Here is a 25,331-nt window from a genome sequence, read left to right as displayed (position 1 = left end):
CCAAAGGAGTCGCATCACTTAGCTGTGAAGCGAATTCTTCGATATTTGGCTCACACCCCAACTCTAGGATTATGGTATCCAAAGGGCTCAGAGTTTGATTTGGTTGGATTTTCGGATGCTGATTATGCTGGTGACAAAGTTGATCGCAAGTCTACATCAGGCACATGTCACTTTCTGGGACGATCACTTGTATGTTGGTCTTCAAAGAAGCAGAACTGTGTATCTCTCTCCACTGCTCAATCTGAATACATTGCTGCTGGATCTTGCTGTGCTCAGCTTCTGTGGATGAAGCAAACACTCAAGGATTATGGCATTCATCTGAAGCAAGTGCCACTTTACTGCGACAACGAAAGCGCCATCAAGATTGCCAACAACCCAGTTCAGCACTCGAAGACAAAGCACATTGAAATTCGTCATCACTTTCTCAGAGATCATGTTGTGAAGGAAGACATTGATATCATACACGTCAACACTGAAGAGCAATTGGCAGATATCTTCACCAAGCCCTTGGATGAGAAGAGATTTTGCAGGTTATGGTGTGAGCTAAATATCTTGGAATCCTCAAATGTCCTGTGATCGGGCACACATCCTAACACTTAAGCATATTGATGACTTAGATGTGCAACACACGAAGTAGTGTATATCTTCAAACAATGAAGACATACATTCTAAGTGTGAATACATTAATGTGGAATTTGACTTCGGAGCGCCACGATAATTGTGCGCCGTGTCTGGGTCTAATACTTCCTATACGGTGGGTAACGCCACCACCAAACGTTCCATTTTGAAGTGTTTCTCTCATGGCGTTACCTCTCAATGTCTTCACATTTGGTTTGGCTTCATTCTCAATATGTCTTCATGATTATCTTCACTGCGTTGATTATATGGATATATATGTACTGATGTTCTGTCCTCTACAACATTCACTTATAGTTATGTCTTCTTGGTTGAATCTTTTGAACTAAGTGAATGTGATCGGACCCTAACCTCTCTATGCTTTCTATCTCAAACTCTATCTCTCCAAGTCATATGCATTCGGTTGAAACTGTCAAATGTCTTCACTGTGTACTTGTCAGCTGAAGACATAGTCACAACCATAAAAGTCCGTTTTTAATGCTCATTCCTCCACATAAGATCCGGAGAAGCAGGAACGACCGCCCGACAATTTAGGCGTGCGTGGGACATGGAACAAATCCCAATCTTCCTCTAACTGGCCACGCGTGCCTCAAATGCGAACCGCCAGGGGTACCTGCGTAATAGCGCAGTGCCGCCTCTATCCCTATAAATACACGATTCACTGCGGTCATTATCTCCTTCTTCCACCCTCGCACGAACCCTAGCACCACCGCCAGCACTCGACGACGCCGGCGACGAAGCGCTTCACTGCCGCAACCTCTTCGACGCCGTTTTCACGCCGACAGCGGACATCGCTCTCTCCGCCGTCGCCGTAGGTGTCTTCCGTCGCCAAGTTAGGGCACAGAGGATCGAACTGCTCGACCTCAACTCTCACTTCGTCTAGCAGTTCCAAGTGTGGTAAATAAAACCTCTTTTTACAGCCTCTTTTGATCCCATAGTTCAGTCACTTTCTGCCATAAGGAGTTTCTCTTCACATCAGTTAGTTATCTCGCTACATCTCATGACATGCCTAGTATATTCACTTGTGCTTCATAAGGTAGTTAGATTCCTCACTTGTACTGATCTGTGGGTTCGTACAAATCTGGAACCAACTTCTTATCTGTGAGTGAATGTCTTCGCACAATGAGGTCTATGTCTTCTAAACCGATTTATCTTCAAAATCTTCTGAGAATGCATATGACCTCTTCCCCTTCCCTCGCACCTTAATGCTGTCACAGGTACATGTCTGTGGGAGAATCCTTTGGTTCTCATAGTCTGCATTCATTTGCAGAGTACTTGCAGCATCACATCAACTCTCCTGAAGCCAGTTCTTACAAAAGGAAGCCTTTGAAGCCTTTGAACATCTTGAAGCCTTCCAAGTTATTCATGGCTTCAGAAACAGCAGCAAGGAAGGGAGGCAGACAGCGACGTGGTGAAACGTCCAAAGATCTGCCTGATGAATTGGCAGAGATGTACAAAACTGATCCTGAAGAAAGCTATGGTCAGCGCAAGACACGAATCCAATGGATTCGAAGATATTGGGCAGAGCAATGGTTCCACTACCGCTTCGTCACTCAGGAATATGCGGAGAAGTGCGCCATCAAGAGACCGTGGGGAGATGTACTATACAAAAATCTCGTACCCAGGTCCAGAGTCGAAGCCATTGCTCAAGGCTTCTATCCATGCATGGTGAGAGGACCAAAGCCAGCTGAAGCACATCCGTCATCACTTCTCTGGTGCCGCGATGATAATCTCTTCAAGCGCAACTTTCAGTTTGCACAACAGTCAGCGAAGATAAACAAGAAGAAATTTGGGCTTGACTTCAACCCTGGTCCCTCCTCACCAAGGGCAGATGGCACACGCGACGCCGATCCCAATATCATCGGGCCGTATGCAAATCTTGCAGGCCTCATCACTCGCATCCTAGTCCAAGGGACTGCTGTGAATGACCCTCCAGCAGATACTGAGTCAGATGACGCCCCTGCTGCTCCGAAGCCAAAGCAGAAGAAGCCAAAAGCTCCAAAAGCTTCAAAGCCAGCCGCTTCTCCCAAAATCTCACGAGCGAAGCCATTGGCAACTGCACCTCCTAAAGCCAGTGTGCAGTCTGAAGACATATCACGAGTCTCCAAGCCCCAAGAAGCCAAGAAGCCTCAGCCACACACAGGCAAAGAGCTCACAGCTGCTGCCGTTCTGCGCTGCGAAAACATTGATCTATCAAGCGATGAAGATCTTGGAGATGACGCACTTGAGCAGCTCATCAAGAGCAAGGAGGAGGCTGAAATCTTCAACAATCTGCCTCTGTTTGATGTCGCCGTCATCCACAGCTTCATTGATGAATGGTTTGACACACCAGACATAAGCTTCGATGATCTGCAGCTACCCATAGGCCTCAGCGTTGCCTTTCAAGGTGCAATTGCTTCAGAACTTGCAATAGCCCAGCGAATTGTAGAACTGAAGCAGAAAATTGATTATGAAAAGGCTCAGTTCAAGAAGGACGTGGCCAAGCTCAGCGTGCAAGAAGTGAAAAACTTCAAGATCATGTTGCACGAGCTGAAAGAGAACTTTCTGAAGACGCGTGCTGAAGCTCAAGGCTCGCGAGAGCGCATGAAGACTTTGGCTGATCGCTGCGTGCAGGCCTACAATGAGGGAGAGAAGCGCAAGGCACTTGGGCGTCCCGACATTGACCCCAGGATGGCCGCGAAGAAGAAAAAGAAGGCTGCTGTGCCTGAACCTGAAGCGCCAAGGTCAGAAACTGCTCCGATTGTCTTCCCCGCTGCAACGACTGGCTCGAAGCCAAAGAGTCGATCAACCGCCTCACAGCTCAAGAAGACACGGACTGCAGAGGCTGAAGCTAAGAAGAGAAAACACTCTGAAGCCTCTCCTTCTGAACCCATCATCAAGAAGCGCAAGACCAAGAAATCTCGGGCTGCTCCCACAGAGTCCTTGACAGTTGAACCCCTCTCCGTCCGCTATCCTGACGCAGATCGTCAGTTGACTGTGCATGAACCCAACGCTGAAGACATTCCAGCAGACGAACCCAACGCTGCTGAAGACATTGGTCTCCAAGACAGTGTGCAAGGTGATGCAGCCCTTCCTCAGCTTGAGACAAGCGAACTGATCAGTATTGGTCGTCCATTGACGCCAATCACACAAGATGCATCGTGGGCAGATCGCCCACAGGAGGAAGATGAGCCCCAACCCACTACAACTCCACCGGCGCCTACATTCCGTAGGCTTCGCAAAGGGCCAAGGGCTCAGGCTGCTGACGACATTCCGGCTGCATCAGCCGAAGAGCATGCAGAGATACCACAAGCTCCAACTCCCCCACACCAACAAGAAGCAGTTCTCCAGGAGAACGTGCCTGAGTCTGCAAATGTTGAGGCTGCCACAAACAACGCCGAAGCAAATGTGGAGCCCAACCCAACAATAGCTTCAGAAGACAATGAAGCTACTGCTCCTGAACATTCTGTGCCTGAGTCTGCTGCCGGACCACAATTCAACTATCATATTGCGTACAGACCCCAGGTCCAGAAGCCGGTCCCACGACTGCCAAGGTTCCCAGGTCCTGCATCAGCTCCTGGTTCCTTCAACATCAACGGCTTCAGGGCAGATAACACGTTTTTCGACCGCTCCAAGAACCCTTATTCAAGGGAACGGATTGTATCAGATAGGTTCTGGAGCCATCAACAACGCAGCTATTATTCTTGCATCCTATACAACCAAGGCCGCATCTTTCCTCACAAGCGCCTTGAGGTTGAAGCTGTTGCTGGTCTGCCTGGTCTGGAAGAAGCACTGGATTGCTTCAAGCAAGTGGGTTTGCTGCCATTTATCACTGATGAAGAGCACTGGAACGAAGAGCTTCTGCTCCAGTTCTATGCCACTTTGCATATCAAAGGCTATAACAGAGATCTGAAGACATGGATTCTGGAGTGGATGACAGGCAATATCCATCATGAAGCCAATGCTTTCGACCTAATTGAGCTTACCGGCCTTCCCACTCCTGGCGAATTCTTTGAAGAAGGGTGCCAACTCCATGCTGAAGCAATTGAGAGCATATTTCAGCGTCCTGAGCCAGATATGAGTCAGATGCTCTCAATAATGAAGCCACTACCTCCTAATGCACCCTATCCAACTAGGTTCTTCATTGAAGACTTAGAGTACCTGCCCAGAACAATATATCACATCATAAGGCGGACTCTATGGCCTGTAAAGGGACACTCTCGATATGCAACAATTGATGGTGCAATGAAGACTCTCATCTTCTGCATTCTTCATGGCAAATGCTTCAATGCACAGGATCTATTCATCCGTCACTTTGCAGCGTCTGCCTCAGAACTGTTTGGATTAAAATTCTATGCTCCTTGGGTTATGAGGCTGATCAAGCTTCACTCTGCAATCTCCTATCAACCCTCAGCCCGCAACCATAGGATATTTTTGCCAGATGTGGACACATCTGCTGAAGCAATATATCCAGAGCCTGGCAAGCAACCATTAAGTCTTCAAAATGCAGAACACCAGAGCTTCACTCAAAATATTGAAGGTGTTGAAGCTCTCTCCCGAGTGTATCCAATGGCTGGCACCACACGTGCCCCTGCATCAACTGAAGCCACTGACAGCACAGCTGCCAAGAGACCCAAGAAGCGCGCTCGAGCACTCAATGACCGAGAGCTTCTTGTGGCTCTTCACCAAAAGCAAGATAGGCATCACGACTGGCTCAAACGGCAGATGAGAAGCATCATGCAAGACATCAATCGCATCAGAAATCTGGCAACCAAGAATGCGTTTGTCGCACACGAGACCTGTCGCCGCACTTGGAAAGGCCTCACCATGATGAGCAATGAAGCTGAACTGCAATAGGATGGCTTCAGAGAGAGATTCCAATTTGACTCCACACCTCCAAGAAGAGCTGTGATGCGAAGCACACCATCACTTGAAGAGTCAGAATTCTCTTCTTCTGCTGCCACCGTGTCTGCCCGGATTATTGAAGAAGACGACGACGTGACATCATCTCCACCTGCTTCAACACACGTCGAATCTGCACCAAGCTCATCTGCACCGCCACCAAACAACTCCACCGATCCTGTTGCGCCTGGGAACGCGTAGAAAACTCTATGTCTTCAAACCTTTTTGGTCATCACTGACAAAAGGGGGAGAAGCATGATGTTTATAGTCTTCAAGCGGGTCACTTTGAGCGGGTGCCTTTATATTTTGCTACATTTTGCTTCATGCTTACAACTCCCGTTTTTGCTACATTTGCTTCTTTGAGTTGTAACACTTAGCCTTGATGGCCGTCTGCTACTTGTTTGTCACTCCTTTATGCGAAGATAAATTCCGCATGTGCGACGATAAATTCCGCACTCATCTCTTACTGCAGACGTCCATTTTCCATTATGCATGTCATTATCTTCATATACTTTCACATGCATAGTGGATTGTCATCATAAGTTGAAGTGGATCTCCACAAGTACAACCTGCCATGTGCATTTGCATTCAAAAGGCAAATTACTTATATGCACATCTTCAGGGGGAGCCCTTGCAACTTATGAAGACAAATTCCTTTACTATTTCACAAATTATGTTCCCCGTTGAAAACTTCAACTAGTTTGTCATCAATCACCAAAAAGGGGGAGATTGTAAGTGCATCTAGTGCCACCCCTAGTTGGTTTTGGAGTATTGACGACAAACCTAGTCGAGGGACTAACGTGTTTGTGAGAATTGCAGGAAAACACAGGTAGAAGTCCCTCATTGATTCGGTTTTATTACCAGAGATGACCCCTAAAAATGTACGAAGACATTGAAGACAATGATGGTTTATGAAGATATTCATATTGAAGACAGTGACATGAGAAGACTCCTTATGAAGCTTATGGAACTCGAAGACTTAGATCCTTCGTAGTTTTATTTCATTTATGTTGTGTCATAGGAATCACCGTACTGTTAAGTGGGGTCCAAGAGAACCAGTCAGAATGACTGAAGTGATGCCTAATTCAAATCCTATGTCTTCGAGCGAAGACTTTGAGAGAAAATCTTGTCCAGAGTCAGACAAGTCAGCTTTACTTGTAGCCCAAGTAAAGTTGCCGTGTGAGTTCAAAATTCGACCATTGGTACACGTGTCAGTTCCTTAGTGACCCAGGGTCATTTCGGACAGATCAGGTCGGGTTGCCAAGTGGCTATAAATAGTCCACCCCCCACAACCTTAAATGGTTGGCTGCTCAGACTTCAGTGCACGGCTTTTGTCGTTTAAGAGCAACCCACCTCGAAGCCTTTGAGAGAAAAATTCCTAGTGAGGAGAAAAGCCCTAACCACCCAGAGCCAGAGTAAATTGGGCATCACTTAAGTCTTCGTGTCTGTGTGATTTGAAGACTTATTACACTTGAGGCCTGTGCATCCTCCAGACGGTTAGGCGTCGCGTTCTGAGCATCCAAGAGAAATTGTGGATTGCCGGTGAACGAAGTCTGTGAAGGTTTGGGAGTCTACCTTGAAGACTTACCAGAGTGATTGGGCGAGGTCTGTGTGACCTTAGCTCAAGGAGAAAACGGTGAGGACTGGGTGTCTTGGACTAAGTGTCCTTGACTGGGTGTCCGGGACTGTGTGTCCTTCGGTTTAAATACCTAGCCGCTCCAACCAGACGTACAGTTGTCACAGCAACTGGAACTGGTCCAACAAATCATTGTCTTCAACGTGTCACTGGTTTCATCTACACTTCCTTTTTACTTAGAGTTATTCATTGTGAAGCCATTGCGTGCTTGCTTTATCTTTTGTCTTCACAACATGAATGTATGATCTGTTTGGCTTCATAACTTCTTCCTACCTGATCCTTATTACACTGAAGCTGTTTGTCATTGCGCTTTCACTCTACTGAATACATGACCATGGCTGGCCTAGTGTAATCTAACTTCTGCTGCATAGTAATAGGCATAATCTTCACTGTTTGTCTTCATAACTCTCACGTTTTGAAGACTTCCATAAAAATCGCCTATTCACCCCCCCTCTAGTCGATATAACGCACTTTCACACCGTCCTATGAGCATTTGGTCATTACATTGACACATAGAAAGACAACCGTCAATAATGAGAAAGTCACGGCAGCGTTGCTTGGACATGAGTTGAGGAAGCAAAAGAATGCTACAAAGGAGAGTACTCAAGGTTTGGGGTTGGCAGTTAAAGGTTATCGGCTCAGGAAGGGACAAGAGGCGGAGAAGAAAAAGAAGAAAAAGTTGCAGTGCTACAGGTGCAAGGACTGGGGACATATAAAGAGGGAATGCCTAGAACTGAAGGGTGGGGCAAGTGCTAATGCGGCTACTCATGGTGATGACTCAGACATTAGTAGTGATGTTCTCGTAGTATCAAACAGGCGGTCAACAAAAGCTGAAGTGTGGATGTTGGATTCAGCTTGCCCTTTTCATGCGACACCCAACAGGGAGTGGTTCTCTTTGTACAAGTCAGGTGAGTTTGGTTTAGCCTATGTGGGCGATGACACAGGTTATCGTGTTGCTGGAGTAGGTGATATCAAAATCAAGATGTTTGACGGAGTTGAGCGGATGCTTTGGGGAGTCAGGCATGTGCCAGGGCTAAGGAGGAATCTAATTTCTCTTGGTGTTCTTCATGATGGTGGTATGGAATTCCATTCTGATCGGGATAATAAGACCATGAAAATCATGAAATATGGGGTGACTCTGATGATAGGAGAGAGGACGGCTTCACATCTTTACAAGTTGCAAGGGAGCACTATTGCAGGTGGAGCCATGGGGAGTGGAGCTGCAAGAGTAGCAGTGGAGCCCCATGGTGGCGGGGGCCTGACCCGTCGGGTAGCTCTCAGTAAGCTACAAAGAAGACAACCCAAGTCCGGAGTACATGGAGGTTTGAGCATGGACGACTTCTAAGTGGTGGAGAATATTCGCCAAGGTGGAGTTTGTTATATTTGTGTCGAATATATTATGTATGCAAGGGGTTACGTGGACTTGGAGTTGTAATTGGTGTGGCTAGGTTCGAGTTGTGTAGGAGTCGGACACTTGTATCCTAGGCCTATATACGGAGGGGCACCACACGTTGTAACCTATGACGACTTGATAGCAACAGGTATGCGGGGGAGCCGACGGCTTGTGTCGGCCCCCGGGCGGCCGGTGTTGCGGTATCTTGAGGAGGAGCGCCCGTAGTCATGCCCTGGGGATGTAGCCATATCGGTGAACCTCGTTAACAAATATCGTGCCTCGGTGTGTCGTCTATGATCTTGCATTAGTGTTTTATTCTAACACACTGAGCATGGTCTGGGTCTTATCCATGTTTGTGTCAATGCCGGCGTGCGAGATGATGTGGCCTAAGGTAATGGTTGCTCTCTTGCATGAAGGAGCACTTGGACAACTTGGCATAGAGTTGGTGTTGGCGAAGAAGATTGAACACCAGCCCAAGATGGTCCTCATTTTCCTCCAATGTCTCACTAAACATGAGGATGCCATCCAAATATATGATCACAAATTTGTGCGCATGCTTGGCGAAGATATGGTTCATTAGGCAATGGAAAGCTGTCGGTGCGTTCGTCAGGCCGAATGGCATGACGTGAAAATGGAAGTGGCAGTGGTGGGTTTTAAAATCCATCTTCTCTCCATCGCTTTCCCTCGTACGGATTTGGTGGTCGCTCGCACAAAAGGATTACATCGAATAGAACTCCGAAGAGAACATTGTATTGAAGATCAGATAGAGCCATCTAGCTACTCCTATGGACCCGTAGGTGTAGCGACCCGACCTCAAACGGTCAAGTCTCTGTGCTTCAGTGTCATCCCTGGATCAGTAATGCTGACACACGCAGTACTCGAGGATTTATAACAGAGTAGCAATCACACACTTATTACATCGAATGTCTCAAAAGAGAACTTATTACAATAAATATGGCTTAAGGCCATCTAATACGATAACAGCGGAAGGCTCGGAAGATAAAGTGAGTCCATCAACTCCAACAGCATAGCTGAGCTGCACGGCAACGACCTAACGAACCTTACTCCTTATCTGAAAAGTCTGCAACATAATACGTTGCAGCCCGAAAACGGGTCAGCACATGGAATATGCTGGCAATATAACACAGTAGAGCAAGAACAGAGTAATGCTATCACTACATGCATATTTGGCTGGTGGAAAGCTCTATGGTTATAGTTTTTGCGAAAAGCCAATTTTTCCCTACAACAAAGGAATAGATTGTATTTAACTATCATGGTAGTTGAAACATCATCGAGAAGGTTCCTCCAACTCAATCCCAATTAAAAGTAATTATCAACCCAACAATATTAATTTAGAGTGATGAGATACATATGATAATCCAAGTACTAGATACTCAAGAATTGTCCATAACCGGGGACACGACTAACCATGATTAGATTGTACACTCTGCAGAGGTATGCACACTTTTCCCAACAAGACTCAATCTCCTCCGTTGGATTTCTCGCACTACATGGTGTTTGAGAAACGGATGACCGAGACACAGTCTTTCAGAAACATTTACTCTTTACTCCGGGCAGACCATACCAACCTACACCCCTCTACCTGCTGATCCACCTCTTCGAGAGCTCATGTAACTTACTCAGCTGTGCTAGAGCCCATAATAGCATGTGGCTGCACACGGAAGTTTCTAGCATGAAATATCTCAGTTCCCTTTGAGCCTGGGTGGCGGACCTTAGGATTATCACACGGGTACTCCGGGATATCCTAGTACAACACTGGATTCTCCAGGTGCCCAACAAACAATCCACCCAGATGTGTATTCAAGTTGCCACCTTAAGTTGAACCATTAATTAACAATCTCACATCTGTCATGGATTTCACTCACCCAAACCACGTCTACGAGCATAGCATAGCAATGTAAGCAATACGTGGAAGTAACTCCCAAGGGTTTGATAATAACAGGGCAATAGGTTTTACCTCATTAACTACTTCCCAACCCACATGTTAATCACATCCTAATCATGCAATGTTTGAGGATTGGAGCTAATGCATAAAAACTGGGTGATAAAGGGGTATGATCAAAGTGTTCCTTGCCTTGCTGATGATCCACAAAACCTAAAGATTCGAAGTAGCACGGTTCACACTCCGGGTGTTCTATCGCAAACAAGCAATAGCATACATAAGCAATCAAGTAAAGAAGCATGGATAAAACTCAAATAAGAAGGTCTAACCAGAAAGTTCAACTTAAGAACTCCGGTTTGCAAAAAGAATCAAATCAAACGGGGCAACGAAACTCAAACTGCGAAAGAAACAAGGTCCATTTACTATTCTGGACTAAAGTCAAATTTTACAGTATCAAAACCTTGTTCAAGTTGATTAAACAGAAAGAGGGTTTCGAGACGAAGATCTAGGCGCTTGAATCGCCTAATTTCGACAAACAAGCGAAAAGATAAACTAAAACGAAAATCGGATCAGAAATCGCGATCGAAAATAATCGCGGAAAATCCGAGAAAAAGAAAAACTGACGAACAGGCTAACGAACGAACGTTCGCTGTCTTCAGCTAACGAGTGAACACCGTTCGTTAAAATGAACGTACGGATGAACGTCCGCTAAATAACTAAACCGAGAAAAAAACGGCGAACCGATCTATTCAAAAAAAAACCCTAGGGTTTTCTAAAAAAACCGGATCGGTTCTTTAAAAAAAACGAACGGCGGCTTTACCTCCGGCGAGGTCCGGCGAGACGGGGCGGCGACTCCGGCGAGGCGGGGCTGCGGCGGTGGGCAGCCCGGGGCGGCGCGGGTGGCAGGGGCGGCGTGGCAGCGACACGGCAAAGGCGGGGCGGCACGGGGCGGCTCCGGTTGCGGCGGGGTGCGGCGGTGGTGGCGGAAATAGGGAGCGGGGCGGGGTACTTGTAGGAGGGGGTGCTTGCTTGGGCGAGGGGGCAAGCGGCGCGGGGAGGGAGAGTCCCGGCCGGACTCGGCCTCGCGGGCGGCGGAGCGCTCCTGTTCTCCTGGAAGGAGACGACGCGGGGAGGTGGGCCGGCTGACTTGGGCTTCAGCCCAGTCGTCGGAGGAATTTTTTTAAAATAATTTCGCCGAACTAAAAAAATCCCATAAAATAAAATAAGAAACTAAAAATGCCAAAACAAATTTTCGCTGTCTAAATAAAATGTTTAGAACGAGATGGACATTTTCTTGGCCCTAAAATGCAACTTTGAAAAACATGTAATTTTTCTAATTCAAATAAAATAGCAATAAACTCCGAATAAAATCAAATATTTGATTTTAATATTTTTTCTCCAATATTTCATTTATTTTGGAGAAGTCATATTATCTCCTCTCATATATTTTAATATGAAATATTTTCAGAGGGAAAAATAATTAAAACCAAAATCCTTGTTTCAATATTTGATTAAACTCAAATATGAAAACAGGGAAATCCCCAACTCTCTCCGAGGGTCCTTGAGTTGCTTAGGATTTCGAGGATCATGAAACGAAATGCAATAAAATATGATATGCATGAATGCTCTATGTATAACATTCCAAATTGAAAATTTGGGATGTTACAAACCTACCCCCCTTAAGATGAATCTCGCCCTCGAGATTCGGGTTGGCTAGAAAATAGGTGCGGGTGGTCTTTGCGAAGATCATCCTCTCGTTCCCAGGTGGCTTCATCCTCGGTATGGTGACTCCACTGAACTTTGCAAAACTTGATAACCTTGTTGCGGGTGACTCACCTGGCAAATTCAAGAATCCTGACTGGCTTCTCCTCGCAGGTCAGATCATTATCCAACTGAATCGCCTCCAAGGGCACCGTATCTCTTAGTGGTATATCGGCCATCTCAGCATGACACTTCTTCAACTGGGAAGCATGAAACACATCATGAACTCCTGACAGTCCTTCAGGTAACTCCAACTTGTAGGCAACTTCTCCCATACGTTCCAAAATTCGGTACGGTCCTACAAATCTCGGGGCTAACTTTCCCTTAACTCCAAAACGTTTACTCCTCACAGAGGTGACACTCACAGATATGCTCTTTCTCCAATTTCATAGGTTATTTCCTTGCATTTCGAGTCTGCATAACTCTTCTGCCTGGACTGAGCTATCTTCAGTCTATCTCTAATCAACTTAACATTTTCTTCAGACTCCTTGATCAAATCTGGTCCAAACAATGGACGGTCTCCAACTTCATCCCATAACAACGGTGTTCTGCACCTTCGTCCATACATGGCTTCGAACGGTGCCATCTTCAAACTAGCTTGATAGCTATTGTTGTATGAGAACTCCGCGTAGGGCAAATTGTCATCCCAACTAGATCCATAATCTAGCGCACATGCTCACAACATATCCTCCAGAATCTGGTTGACTCTCTCGGTCTATCCATCCGTCTGCGGGTGGAATGTTGTACTGAACTCCAACCTTGTTCCTAAAGTCCGGTGTAGTTAATGCCAAAACTTTGAGGTAAACTATGTTCCTCTATCTGATACAATGGTCCTTGGAACTCCATGCAGAGATACGATCCTGGTCATGTATATCTTGGCCAACTTCGCACTTGTATAGGTGGTTTTCACTGGGATAAAGTGAGCCACTTTGTATGGCGGCTTTACCTCCGGCAAGGTCCGGCGAGGCGGGGCGGCGACTCCGGCGAGGCGGGGCAGCGGCGGTGGGCAGCGCGGGTGGCAGGGGCGGCGTGGCAGCGGCGCTCGGTGGCGGCGACACGGCAACAGGCGGCGGCGGTGCGGCAAAGGCGGGGCGGCTCGGGGCGGCTCCGGTTGTGGCGGGGTGTGGTGGTGGTGGCGGAAATCGGGGGCGGGGCGGGGTACTTATAGGAGGGGGTTGCTTGCTTGGGCGAGGGGGCAAGCGGTGCGGGGAGGGAGAGTCCCGGCCGGACTCAGCCTCGCGGGCGGCGACGCGCTCCCGTTCTCCTGGAAGGAGAGGGCGCGGGGAGGTGGGCCGACTGACTTGGGCTTCGGCCCAGTCGGCGGAGGAAACTTTTTTTAAAAAATAATTTCGCCGAACTAAAAAAATCCTATAAAATAAAATAAAATACTAAAAATGCCAAAACAAATTTTCACCATCTAAATAAAATATTTAGAATGAGATGAACATTTTCTTGGCCCTAAAATGGAACTTTGAAAAGCGTGCAATTTTTCTAATTCAAATAAAATAGCAATAAACTCTGAATAAAATCAAATATTTGATTTTAATATTTTTCCTCCAATATTTCATTTATTTTAGAGAAGTCATATTATCTCCTCTCATATATTTTAATATGAAATATTTTCGGAGAGAAAAATAATTAAAACCAAAAATCCTTGTTTCAATATTTGATAATACTCAAATATGAAAACAGGGAAACCCCCAACTCTCTCCGAGGTTCCTTGGGTTGCTTAGGATTTCGAGGATCGTGAAACGAAATGCAATAAAATATGATATGCATGAATGATCTATGTATAACATTCCAAATTGAAAATTTGGGATCTTACAGTAGGTCCTGTGGAAACTGCTCACACATCATCATGGAGGCAGCAAGGTTGATAAAGACGGCCTCTAAGATCGAAGAGTCCTCTAGATGGGAGCACGGAAGAACAGAGGCTTGTCGCAGCGATAAAATTGTTCCAAGTCTCGCTCTGGGGGTTTATGTAATTTAGGGAATTTATAGCACTGGAATTAGGTCAAACGGAGGCCTATGGGTCCCACCAGCAGATCTTTTGGCCTTCCCCCTAAGCTTCCAGGGTCTCTTCTAGTCCAAAAAAATCATCATAAACTTTCATCGTGTTTGGACTTTGTTTGGTATGGTTTTTCCGCGAAACAAAGAAATACGCAAAAAATAGGAACTAGCACTGGGCACTGAGTTAATAGGTTAGTTATAAAAAATGATATAAAATGGCATATAAAGCATACAATATCGATAATTATAGATACGTTGGAGACGTTGTTGGGGAAGGCAGCATTTCAAAAATTTCCTACGATCATGCAAGATCTATCTAGGATATGCATAACAACGAGAGGGGAGAGTGTGTCCACGTACCCTCGTAGACCGAAAGCGGAAGCGTTTAGTAACGCGGTTGATGTAGTCGAACGTCTTCGCGATTCAACCGATCCTAGCACCGAACGTACAGCACCTCCGTGTTCAGCACACGTTCAGCTCGACAACGTCCCTCGAGCTCTTGAATCCGAGGCGGCGGGGAAGGCGCGGGCTCGTCTGGTTCCCGGCCGGATCCATGCCGATGGGACTCCATGGGGCGGCGGCCATGGCGTTCCTCCTCCGGTCGCGAGCAGAGAGGAAAAAGGAGGTTAGGGGCAAGAAGAAGGATGATCCAGGGGGAAAGAACGGCGTTAGAGGGCTTTCTCACTAGTAGCGAGCTCTGGTTGGAGGGAGGCGGGCAAGGAGGAGCTCGGGCGGCTCAGCGGCGCGGTGCCGGAGATGACAGGGGAGCAAGGTCGCTCAGGCCGACGCTGGAGCAGCGGGAGCTCATGTACAGAGCCCTCCCTGAAACAAGGCGGATGCGAGGGCCGACGGGAAGCAAGAGGAAGGCAGCAGCGACGGGGACGACCATGGATGTTCCGGAGATGGTGGTGAGGGCGTCGGGGATGGAGGTCCTGCTGGAGGTGGCCGCCGACGATGTTTGGGTGTCCCGGCGAGCTGCGGCTCGTCGCCGGCAGCGACGAGAATAGAGGAGAGGTGATGCTCGGGGAGAGGAGGCCTTGGGCACGGGCGCGCTGGACCACGGGCGCAAGGAAGCTACAGGGAGCAACGGCATGCCCATGTCCTGGGAAGGAGAGGGATCGAGTGGAGCTCGGTGGTCGGGGACGATGATTGGTCGTGATTTGGTTGGGTGGCGCTGAAATTGAGAAGAAGGTGGGGATCAAGAGGTGGTGTCTGGTTGGTGCGAAGGGGATCCCGAGGTGGGAGAAAAACAGTGGCGGCGGTGGAGGATTTGATGGATGGGACATCTCCCTAGAGTTTAGGGTTTGGTCCTCTTATATATAGCGGTGGGATTAAGTTTAGGGGCTATACGGTCCATCCGATCGTTATCGGGAGGTCAAAAAAAATATAGGTTAGGAAGCCCAATTAACAAAACAGAGATGTTTTGTAGATGTTTGGGGATGATCTGAGTCCAACGGTGGCAACTGTCGAGGTCGGGTTCGGGACAGCTTTCGGACGCCCATGTGAGGGGGTCGATGCACTGTGTGAGGAGGGGTTTCGGGGCCTAGCGGTTGATAGCGGACTGTGCAGAAAGCTTTGGGCTGAGAGAAGAGAAGAGAAGAGAGAGAGACCCGGCGACTGTTTCCGGAGACCGAAAACGTCCGACGTTTGACCGACTATATTGTCTCTATAGTTATCCGTTGGGGCATCAGACGGACTCCGAATGTGATGAAACTTGGCAGGCGGCCTGTCTACACTATAATAAGACCGCACGCCAACTTTCAACCCATTCCGATAACATTTTCCGGCCACTTATAAATAATATTTCGGACGTGTCGCGTGCGCGTGCAAGTGTGCCTGGTCTCTGAACGGACAACGGAAGGAACGGGGAGACCGGGACGGACGCAAGTTTTGAAAACATGATGATGCAATGCACATGATGACATGGCAAGATGCAAAACGCAAGAAAATGGCATGGCAAAGACAACGAATAACTCTAAGACACCTGGCGCAACGGTCTCGGGGCGTCACATAACTCATTAGTCACATTGCTTGCAAGGCTTATAGTGATGAGCATTACCGAGAGGGCCCAGAGATACCTCTCTGATACACAGAGTGACAAATCCTAATCTCGATCTATGCCAACTCAACAAACACCATCGGAGACACCTGTAAAGCATCTTTATAATCACTCAGTTATGTTGTGACGTTTGATAGCACACAAGGTGTTCCTCCGGTATTCGGGAGTTGCATAATCTCATAGTCAGAGGAACATGTATAAGTCATGAAGAAAGCAATAGCAATAAAACTAAACGATCATTATGCTAAGCTAACGGATGGGTCTTGCCATCACATCATTCTCTAATGATGTGATCCCGTTCATCAAATGACAACACATGTCTATGGTCAGGAAACTTAGCCATCTTTGATTAACGGGCTAGTCAAGTAGAGGCATACTAGGGACACTCTGTTTGTCTATGTATTCACACAAGTACCAAGTTTCCGGTTAATACAGTTCTAGCATGAATAATAAACATTTATCATGATATAAGGAAATATAAACAACAACTTTATTATTGCCTCTAGGGCATATTTCCTTTAGACGTATCAATCACCACGGATCCCACTTGCACTAGAGTAAATAATCTAGATTACATAGTAATGATTCTAACACCCATGGAGTCTTGGTGCTGATCATGTTTTGCTCGTGAGAGAGGCTTAGTCAACGGGTCCGCAACATTCAGATCCGTGTGTATTTTGCAAATCTCTATGTCTCCCTCCTTGACTTGATCGCGGATGGAATTGAAGCGTCTCTTGATGTGTTTGGTTCTCTTATGAAATCTGGATTCCTTCACCAAGGCTATTGCTCCAGTATTGTCACAAAAGATTTTCATTGGACCCAATGCACTAGGTATTACACCTAGATCGGATATGAACTCCTTCATCCAGACTCCTTCATTTGCTGCTTCCGAAGCAGCTATGTACTCCGGTTCACACGTAGATCCCTCCACAACGCTCTGCTTGGAACTGCACCAACATACAACTCCACCATTCAATATAAACACGTATCCAGTTTGTGACTTAGAGTCATCCAGATCAGTGTCAAAGGTTGCATCGACGTAACCATTTATGACGAGCTCTTTGTCACCTCCATAAACGAGAAACATATCCTTAGTCCTTTTCAGGTATTTCAGGATGTTCTTGACTGCTGTCCAGTGATCCACTCCTGGATTACTTTGGTACTTCCCTGCTAAACTTATAGCAAGGCACATATCAGGTCTGGTACACAACATTGCATACATGATATAACCTACGGCTGGGGCATAGGGAATGACTTCCATTTTCTTTCTATCTTCTGCAGTGCTTGGGCATTGAGTCTGACTCAACTTCACACCTTGTAACACATGCAAGAACCCTTTCTTTGACTAATCCATTTTGAACTTCTTCAAAACTTTATCAAGGTATGTGCTTTGTGAAAGACCAATTAAGCGCCTTGATCTATCTCTATTGATCTTTATGCCCAATATATAAGTAGCTTCATCGAGGTCTTTCATTGAAAAATTGTTATTCAAGTATCCTTTTATGCTATCCAGAAATTATGTATTATTCCCAATCAACAATATTTCATCCACATATAATATTAGAAATGCTACAGAGCTCCCACTCACTTTCTTGTAAATATAAGCTTCTCCAAAAGTATGTACAAAACCATATGCTTTGATCACACTATCAAAGCGTATATTCCAACTCCGAGAGGCTTGCACCAGTCCATAAATGGATCGCTGGAGCTTGCACACTTTGTTAGCACCTTTTGGATCGACAAAACCTTCTGGTTGCATCATATACAACTCTTCTTTAAGATATCCATTAAGGAATGCAGTTTTGACATGCATTTACCAAATTTCATAATCATAAAATGCGGCAATTGCTAACATGATTTAGACAGACTTAAGCATCACTACGGGTGAGAAGGTCTCATTTTAGTCAACTCCTTGAACTTGTCGAAAACCTTTCGCAACAAGTTGAGCTTTGTAGACAGTAACATTACCATCAGCGTTAGTCTTCTTCTTGAAGATCCATTTATTCTCTATGGCTTGTCGATCATCGGGCAAGTCAACCAAAGTCCACACTTTGTTCTCATACATGGATCCCATCTCAGATTTCATGGCATCAAGCCATTTCGTGGAATCTGGGCTCATCGTCGCTTCCTCATAGTTCGTAGGTTCGTCATGGTCAAGTAACATGACTTCCAGAACAGGATTACTGTACCACTCTGGTGCAGACCGTACTTTGGTTGACCTACGAGGTTCAGTAGTAACTTGATTAGAAGTTTCATGACCATTATCATTAGCTTCCTCACTAATTGGTGTAGGAATCACTGGAACTGATTTATGTGATGAACTACTTTCCAATAAGGGAGCAGGTACAATTACCTCATCAAGTTCTACTTTCCTTCCACTCACTTCTTTTGAGAGGAACTCCTTCTCTAAAAAGAATCCATTCATAGCAACGAATATATTGCCTTCGGATCTGTGATAGAAGGTGTACCCTACAGTTTCCTTTGGGTATCCTATGCAGATTCTCCGATTTGGGTTCGAGCTTATCAGGTTGAAAGCTTTTTCATATAAGCATCGCAGCCCCAAACTTTAAGAAACGATAGTTTAGGTTTCTTGCCAAACCACAGTTCATATGGTGTCATCTCAACGGATTTAGATGGTGCCCTATTTAACATGAATGCAGCCGTCTCAAAAGCATAACCCCAAAACGATAGTGGTAAATCAGTAAGACACATCATAGATCGCACCATATCTAATAAAGTGCGGTTATGATGTTCAGAGACACCATTACGCTATGGTGTTGCAGGTGGCGTGAGTTGCGAAACTATTCCACATTGTTTCAAATGAGGACCAAACTCATAACTCAATTATTCACCTCCACGATCAGATAGTAGAAAATTTATTTTCTTGTTATGATGATTTTCCACTTCACTCTGAAATTCTTTGAACTTTTCAAACATTTCAGACTTATGTTTTATCAAGTATATATACCCATATCTGCTCAAATCATCTGTGAAGGTCAGAAAATAACGATGCCCGCCGCGAGCCTCAGCACTCATCGGATTGCATACATTAGTATGTGATGATCCACAAGTATAGGGGATGAATTGTAGCTCTTTTTGATAAGTAAGAGTGTCGAACCAACGAGGAGCAGAAGGAAATGACAAGTGGTTTTCAGTAAGGTAATGTCTGCAAGTGCTGAAATTGTAAGTAGGAGGGTAGTTTGATAGCAAGATAATTTGTAACGAGCAAGTAACGATAGTAGTAACAAAAGTGCAGCAAGGTAGCCCAATCCTTTTGAGGCAAAGGACATGCCAAAACAGTCTCTTATGATAAGCAAAGCTTTCTTGAGGGTACACGAGAATTTCATCTAGTAACTTTCATCATGTTGGCTTAATTCGTGTTCGCTACTTTGATAATTTGATATGTGGGTGGACCGGTGCTTAGGTGTTGATCTTACTTTAACAAACCTACTACTTATGATTAACCCTCCCGCAAGCATCCGCAACTACGATAAAAGTATTAAGAATAAATTCTAACCATAGCATCAAACTTTTGGATCCAATCGGCCCCTTACGAAATAGCGCATAAACCGGGGTTTAAGCTTCTGTCACTCTCGCAACCCATCATCTAATTGCTACTCCACAATGAATTCCCTTAGGACCAAATATGGTGAAGTGTCATGTAGTCGACGTTCACATGACACCACTAAGGGAATCACAACATACATACTATCAAAATATCAAACACATATCAAATTCACATGATTACTTGCAACATGATTTCTCCCGTGAACTCAAGAACAAAGGTAACTATTCACAAATAATAATCATGCTCAAGATCAGAGGGGTATTAAATAGCATATTGGATCTGAACATATAATCTTCCACCAAATAAACCATATAGTAATCAACTACAAGATGTAATCAACACTATAGTCACTCACAAGTAGCAATCTATAGTTCTGGTAACAAGATTGAACACCAGATGAACTAAGGTTTGAGAGGAGATGGTGTTGTTGAAGATGTTGATGGAGATTGCCCTCCCCAAGATGGGAGAGTTGTTGGTTATGATGATGACGATGATTTCCCCCTCTGGGAGGGAAGTTCCCCCGGCGGAATCGCTTCGCCGGAGGGCAAAAGTGCTCTTGCCCAAGTTCTGCCTCGAGGCGGCAGCGCTTCGTCCCGAAAGTCCTCCTCTTATTTTTTTCTAGGTCAAAATGACTTGTATACCAAAAGATGAGCACCAGAGGTGGGCCAAGGAGGCCACAACCCCCAGGGCGCGCTAGGGGGCCCTAGTGTGCCCAGGTGGGTTGTGCCCACCTGGTGGCCCCCTCTTGTAGTTATTTGCTCCAATAATTCTTATATATTCCATAAAAATTCCCCGTGAAGTTTCATCTTGTTTGGAGTTGTGCAGAATAGGTAGCCTGACGTAGCTTTTTCAGGTCCAGGTTTCCAGCTGCCGGAATTCTCCCTCGGTGTCTACCTTGCAAATTATGAGAGAAAAGGCATTAGAAGTACTGCAAAAAGCATTATTATGGATAAAACATTATAAATAACAGTAAGAAAACATGATGCAAAATGGACGTATCAACTTCCCCAAGCTTAGACCTCGCTTGTCCTCAAGCGAAAACCGAAATCGAAAAACATGTCCACATGCTTTGAGAGAGAGGTGTCGATAAAAACAAAATATGGACATAGAAGCATCATGTTGATTATTATAAATGAAATAAAATTAAACATAGGCCTTTTATCATATACTTCTCATGAATAAGTAATAGTTCATCACATAATCAAAGTATAAAGCAAAAACTCTATTAGAAGCCAACAAACTATGTTCTCAGTCAACTTTGCAACTACAATTCATCATCTTTTCGGGAAGAGTCACGTGTCGAAGCATTTAGGAAAGTCCACATACTCAACCATCATATAGTCTTCTATGATTTCTAACACTCACCTCGTAACCGTGAGCAAAACGTTTCAACCGGACACATAGAAAGATAGGGGCTTATCATTTTGCCTCCCAACATACTCACCTCAAGGGTGATGTCAACAATAATAACTCATGCCACCCATATTCAACTGGACATATGTGCCTAGATCTTTTGTCACCACATGATGCTTGCCAAAAGAGAAAAATAAAAGGAATAGAGAGAAAAACTTTGACTCTTCGCATAAAAGTAAAAGATAGGCCCTTCACAGAGGGAAGCAGAGGTTGCCATGCGCTTATTTGTTTGTATGCTCAATCGCTTAGCGCAAAATAACGTCATGTTACATTGCCCCTTGTGATAGCGACCTGTATTATGCAGTCTGTCGCTTTTATTCTTCACCATCACAAGTTCGTGCAATGCTCAATTTTCTCTTACACAAAATGATCTCACAATTTTATTGCCTTTTTGCACTGATGACAACTTACTTGAGGGATCTTGCTCAATCCCTAGGTAGGTATGGTGGACACTTGAAAATAAGATTTGGGTTTAAGGGTTTTTGGATGCACAAGTAGTATCTCTACTTAGTGCAGAATTTTTGGCTAGCAAAGATAGGGGCAAGCACCACATGTTAAAGGATCTATGACAATATGACTTCTATGTGAATATGGACAAACATAAATAATTAGGTTGTCTTCCTTGTCCAACGTCAACAATTTTGGCATATAATATTTTGATGAGGGCTCACAATCACAAAAGATTTCTAGGATAGTATATTTATATGTGAATCTTCTCTTCCCTTATTAATTCTTTCATGAGTTGCATCATTGACTAATGCTATGTTTGTCAATCTCTAATAAAATTTTCTACTTATACTTTTCCTTATGTGGTGCCATCACCTACCATAGGATTAGTATACAATATTTTCTTTATTTATTTCCTCTCTTTTATTTGTTTCCTTTCTTATCTCTTTTATTTGCAACATGAAAGTAAAGAAAGCAAAGCTCAAACCAAACTTTTTATATATCTTGCACACGATTACAAGGATAGATCACTAAGCAAAACTCTCAAAGAAGAAAGGATCGAACTAAACTTTTATTCATCTAAAGCAAAAGGATTGAACTAAAATAAGTGAAAGTAAAAAGATAGTGGGATGATACGATAGCGGGGCACCTCCCCCAAGCTTGGCGGAAGCCAAGGGGAGTGCCCATACTAGATACTCAATTCCTTTGGTGGTGAAGATGATGAAGGTGGTGATGAAGTAGTATTCTCCAATATAATCATGAGTAAATCCTTCAAACCTTGAATCTCTCGAAGGGCTTGATGAATTAATTCACTGTTTTTCTTCACCTTAGCTATTATGTGTTTATTCTCAGGGCCCCATGGTTTAGTTTCTGCACTGTTTTCTCTTGGCCGGGATATGTCCCAGTTGGACGGTATGTGCCTACGAGGAGTGTTCTCGAACCCATAATTGTGAATCAGATTATGAAAATTGTTACGATGTAACCTATGTAAGGGCCTCCTCGGTGGGAGCTCTTCTTGCACTTCCAGGCTCGCTTGATTATTCGATGATCCCATGGCTTCCCTTTCTTCCTCCATAGCGACCTCTTCAGCTTCATCCCTCCTTAGATCTTCCTGAACTGACCTTATGCCTCTGATACGTCTCCAACGTAACTATAATTTTTGATTGTTCCATGCTTTTGTATTATCAATCTTGGATGTTTTATAATCATTTTATAGTCATTTTATATCATTTTTTGCTACTAACCTATTGACATAGTGCCAAGTGCCAGTTCCTGTTTTTCTGTGTTTTTTACATCGCAGAAAATCAATATCAGACGGAGTCTAAATGCCATGAAACTTTACGGAGAATTTTTATGGGCCAAAAGGAACACAACGGGCCCTGGCTGCGCCTGGGGTGTGCCTCGAGGGGGGCACAATGTCAGGACCCCGATTCCAAGTCACATCGATCTAGCCGGTAACACCTCATATCACATTGCGGCCTCACGCTCGGTATCCCCACGGGTGTCGCCTTACCATGGCCCGGGACCGTTTGCGCCTTTTGGCTCACGTATATGATAGTGTCGCTAGCATCCATATGACAGAGAACCCGGGCCGACATGGCTAGTCATGAACCCAAGGCGGAGCAGACCTATGGAGACAGGCATACATGAATCACATCGAGCATGTCAGTCATCAGCGAGTGAATCTGGGCTGTAGCACTGGGCTAACAGGACTCCGGGGAACCCGGGCTGTAGCAGGCTAGGCAGGACTCCGGATGTCACCGCGTGACATTTCCCCGAAGGGACAGACATAGGAATGAAGTGAAACACATGCCAGCCAGTCAAGTGTCCTGAGCAGTAGTGCTGGGCTAGCAGGACTCCGGTGAACCGGGCTGTAGCGGACTACTATGGCTCGAGGAACACTAGACTACATTTCCCCATAAGAAAGGTTGCCAAGGATAAACAACTAGATTGTCGGATCCCACTCATTCCAAGCATTTCAATCATACACACAATATGCCCGATATGAGTACATACAACATGGCATCACAACAAAAACTGTACAACTCAAGTACTTTATTCATTAGGCTCCGAGGAGCGAGATATTACAAACATGGGTCTCATGACCCAACAATCATAGCATACAATCAAAGCACATGCGGAAGCTTAACATGTCTGAGTACAGACATCTACAAATGAAAAGGCTGAGAAGTCTGACTATCTACCAGATCCTGCCGAGGGCACAAGATCATAGCTGAGGTATCAAGCTAGACGTCGAAGTCCACGTGGTACTACTAGCGAGACTGAAGTCTCTCTGCAAAACATAAATTAAGCAAACGTGAGTACAAATGTACCCAGCAAGACTTACATCAGAACTAACTACATATGCATCGGTATCAACAAGGGGTAGTGGAGTTTAACTGCAGCAAGCCAACTTTGACTCAATGGCTAACCTGAACTACGAATGCAAGTAACTCTTTTGAGGTGGCGCACACGAGTCCACATATTCACCATATCAATACACCACTATGGATCCGCTCCCGTCTCCCTACGAGAAGGCCATCCATAGCACTCACACTTATCTTGAGAGTTTTAGAGTATCCACTTTCACTTGTCTATGAACTGTTATAGGCAACCCATAAGTCCTTTACCGCGGACACGGCTATTCGAATAGATCATTTATAACCCTGCAGGGGTGTACTTCGTCACACATGTTTCCACCACTTAGCGTCTGCACACGACATGTGCTCGGCAGACTTCAAGCGAAAACCGACGTGGGTGTAGACCATGACCTAACTAACCACACAAGTCTCTAGTCCAGGTTTATCGCCTATTCGGGTTCCATCCGCAAGGAAATCCGGCCGGGGTGTCCTCAACGGCCCCAAACGATGTGTACAGGGTCCCGAGACGCCAAACGGGCGCCCGGCATACCCGGCCACAGTGTATCTACCGCATCATAGCCCACCCCTAGGGTCAGCGCTACGCACGGCCGCCAACACATAACCTACAAACACTAGAAACTAGTTGCAACTCCTGGACAGAGGACGAGAGGGGTCAATAAGTCGAGCGGGGTCATATTTCAGGGCCCAATGTGTGGTAGTAGCTGTTTCATGGATCACAAACACAGAACTCGGTTCCTGAGGACGGTTTCAGTGAGACAACCCACCATGTACTCCTACATGGCCTCTCGTCGCTACCTTTACCAAATCGTGTTCACACACTTAGCTCACACACCGTAGGACATGTTTACACACCTCCGATTCATCCCCGATGAACCAGACCTGACACGACTCTATGCAATAGCAGGCATGATAAACAAGCATGAATGAGTAGGCACGTCAGGGCTCAAACAACTCCTACTCATGCTAGTGGGTTTCATCTATTTACTGTGGCAATGACAGGTCATGCAGAGGAAAGGGGTTCAACTACCGCAACATGTAACAGTTGAATCATTGTTGTCCTAATGCAGTAAAGAGAGCGGGAGTGAGAGAGTGGGATTGTATTGGAATGAACAAGGGGTTTTGCTTGCCTGGCACTTTTGAAGATATCATTGGGTCTTCATCAGTGTCAACGATCACAGCGTCGGTACAACGTCTATCGAGAGGGGACAAACACCGGCAACTGAGAAAGAACTCAATCAACACA

Source organism: Triticum urartu, chromosome 4 (genome assembly GCF_003073215.2).
Source record: "Triticum urartu cultivar G1812 chromosome 4, Tu2.1, whole genome shotgun sequence".
Classification (NCBI taxonomy): domain Eukaryota; kingdom Viridiplantae; phylum Streptophyta; class Magnoliopsida; order Poales; family Poaceae; genus Triticum; species Triticum urartu.
Note: the sequence above shows the minus strand (reverse complement) of the source record.